Genomic DNA, 3,598 nt, shown 5'->3' on the forward strand with positions numbered 1-3,598 from the left:
TTGAGACTGCAGAGTGGCCAGTGTTTGTGCCCTGTACTCTTCATTGAAGTGGAATCCTGGTGCCCAGAGCACACGGGTGAGCATTTGTCTCCAATTTTTTCCAGACTAGATCAACCTAGGATGAGAATAATAATAGATGGAAGACAAAGTACATTGGTTTACAGTCAATTAAGATGCACTCTCTTAGGATAAATAATGGCTAAAATGTGGTGGGAAAGCCATCTGTCACTTTAAGGCAAATACACAGAAACTTTAAGAAAGAATCTCAAGAAGAATAAGGCTCTTACAGTGGGAATGCATTTGAAGAAACATGGCTGAGTTTTTCTCACCCAGAAGATAATTCACGTTGTCATGATTCCAGGTTTTTGTTTTGTTTCATTTTTCTATCACACAAGGTCATTCAATTTAGGACTTGTACCCTGGTGATTCTTCTGGCTCTACCAGGATATTTGACCAAGTATCCTTTTTAGTGAGGCAGCATATGGTCATGTACTTGATTTGCTGTTGTGTGCCTACGCATACGTGTGGTTGCAGTATGTAACCCACACACATGCACACACATCTTCTCTGCTCTAAATCCAAACCTTCTTTGTAAATTAAGTGAGCCTGGAGAGTTGGAAACACAACAGCAGCAGAAAGCTGGAGCTTGCAGCAACCGCTTAACGCTGCATATGACATAAAACTGGATTATAATGTCATTCGCTAACTGACAGATCATTTAGTGTCTTGGAAGAGACTGTTTTCACACTGCTGAACCTCTCACAAGGGAATTCCGTGTGGGCTTCTTATTGTCAGAGCTATTTTTCACCCAATTTGTTTCCAAATGATGTCTAACCTGAGGTCTTCCCACTGAGAGAGGTTTAAGCCATGATTAATGAGGAGTGTTTGGCCAGGCCCACCTGGGAAATGGCCCATCTGCAAACTCAGGTAAGATGCAGAGGCCTACAAGGCATCAGCTTGTGAATGGCAGGCAGCTTCCTGTGGCTCGAGGCTTTCTCTCAGCAGCGGCAAGGTGTTCAGTATAGCAGCATAATGTTTCAGGAGGCACTAGAGAGAAGTGTCACTCTTCCTATTTTTTTTTTGTGCGATGTTCATGGGGGAAGTGCTCTCGGTCTTGGTATTGAAAGAAAAATTTCCTATTCCTCAAGTTCACTTATTCTTGCAGCTTTCACACATATGTATGACAATGGAACCAAATAGACATGTACACAGAGACATAGCTTTGTCTCAAAGGATGAGATGATTGAGTAAACAGGAGTGAGATTTATAATACTGTGGCCTGTGTGAACATGGTACATAGACCTATATGATCATATTTTATTTTGTGGACCCACAATAAATTGTTCTTTGTTATTTGCAAATGTACATAGTATTTATTTTTAAATGACTTAATTTCTCTGCGAATTAAATACTGGAATGTATTTGTTTTCACCAGATCAGTGAGTAGTATCAGTCTTCGAATAATCTTAATAACTGAATCTTTGGAAAGGGAGATTCTTTCGCTTAAGTAATAGAATAATAAAAATAGGCAGACTACACAAAGCCACATTTGTTCCAAGAAAAAATTATGTAAGCATAAATTGGATAAGGAATTACAGATTCTTTTAAGAAAGCTAGCTGAAAAAAATGCACAAATGGGTGGAACACAGTCATTCTTCGTAACCAAGCTCATTGCCTCTCTCATGAATCATGCGCATGCTAAGGCTCGCTCTCTCTAGACTGTCATTCAATGTGCCATCCCACAATTCTGTCTGTTCGGACTAAAATCTAACAGATCCAACTGTCTCCAGATAAAACAGATTGTTTGCTAGGAACATTTATGACCCATAAAGAGTGAGAGTTTATCCTGGCAAAACATGCCTTCTTGTAAACAACCAACATTCCCTGAATCTCACCAGCTGATTTTGTATCCATCTATTTCTCACTTGGCATCTGGCTTCATCCAAAGCTCCTTTGATGGCATTTTGGACCCAACTGTTGTGCAAAAGACACTTTCCATTGAACTGGTTCTACACTCAGACACCAAAATAATCCCACACTTTCTTTAACTACTTCTGTTGCCAGCAACATGTTTACCATGATTTAGATGTCTATTATACGCATGAATGACTTGTCTACTTAATTTCATCAAAAAAATGAACCCTCATAAGTGGCACAGATGCTGGTATGATGGTAATCAAATTAGTTTTTGGACAGGTTTATGGCCACTTGCTGTCAGTTAAGCTCTCTTTGGCTATCTTCACTCCTAATACAGTTTTGATGGTGATTAATGGCTCCATTAATACACAGTTTGTGTTATGATATACCTAACATTCTGGTCTCATTTGCTGACCACAGATGACAATTCATTGGTAAGATTCAGGTCCACAACATATTAACTATACATCTAGTATTGGAGACTTACTTTCTTGGGCCTAGTGTATATGCATATATTTAAGCCTCAACCACTCTAGATAACATTCTATTTGTGCCAAAACTTTTTAAGTTAATTTTCCTTTCTCTTTCCCTTTCTTTGCTACAGGGATGTTATCCCCCTAAATTATTCTGACTAACCCAATGTTCTACCCGAAATCTTTTTCACACCCAGTCTTATTTGCTTTTGGTTGTAAATTCTTTAAATCTTCACTGAACACATTTAAATATTTTTATTTAAAAATTCTCATTTTTTGGCTGCTTGAATAATTTTACAAAAACTTCTCTAATTACATATTTGGACACCTTCTGATAATTGTCTTCTTTAACTTCTTTCTTCCAGGCAGCCCTCCTCATCCATTCATGGCTTTTCCATCCTATTTCTTATAGTGAATTTTAAATTGAAGTCTCTTGTGAGCAGCACACTTTTATTTGCATTTGTTCAACTGGGCTGCTAAAAGGATGAGAACAAAATGGGAGCCTTGTAGGCTGAACTGCAGTAAACACATTTGTATTGTTTACACAGCTTTTTTATGTTTAAACAAACATGGTTTTTTTATAATGAAATTGAGTTTCCTCCTGCCCATATTTGATTTTTATGTTCATCTGTGCACTTGCCTAAACTCCACCCACTTGCTGCTATGCAAATACAGATTATGCAAATTTTTGTTTTGAATTGGGTGAGCTGAGCAGATGCCTGTATCAGCATAAATAGTCTTCAGAAAAATGGCTTCAGTAGACAAGTGTCATTGTAAAACTACCTAAATGGACATAAAGATTAATTTATTTTCCACACCAACAAAAATGTTAAAGGTGTTCCATTCTTATGAGGAGAAATCTAAGGTTATTTTATAATAAGGCTGAAATTCCTCATTTAATAGCAAGACTAGGCACATCAACTGTGGTGGATCTTTGAATCTATTAATTCACTTAAAAATAACTATGATCCCAGCTGTCTAGTAAATTGCCTTAATCACTGGCATCTCACTAGTTTTTTTTAAGTTGTTACCATGTAGATTTACCAGTACAAAAATGGTGTCATCTCTACTTATTGATTTATCTCTTTACTTTATAAACCACTTCACTGAGGTATGATTGACATACATAAGGCTCTGTGTATTTAATGTGTACAAATTGATGAATTTGGAGATGAGTATACACCCATAAAACCATCATCACAATCTAT

This window comes from Manis javanica, chromosome 13, assembly GCF_040802235.1.
Source record: "Manis javanica isolate MJ-LG chromosome 13, MJ_LKY, whole genome shotgun sequence".
Classification (NCBI taxonomy): Eukaryota; Metazoa; Chordata; class Mammalia; order Pholidota; family Manidae; genus Manis; species Manis javanica.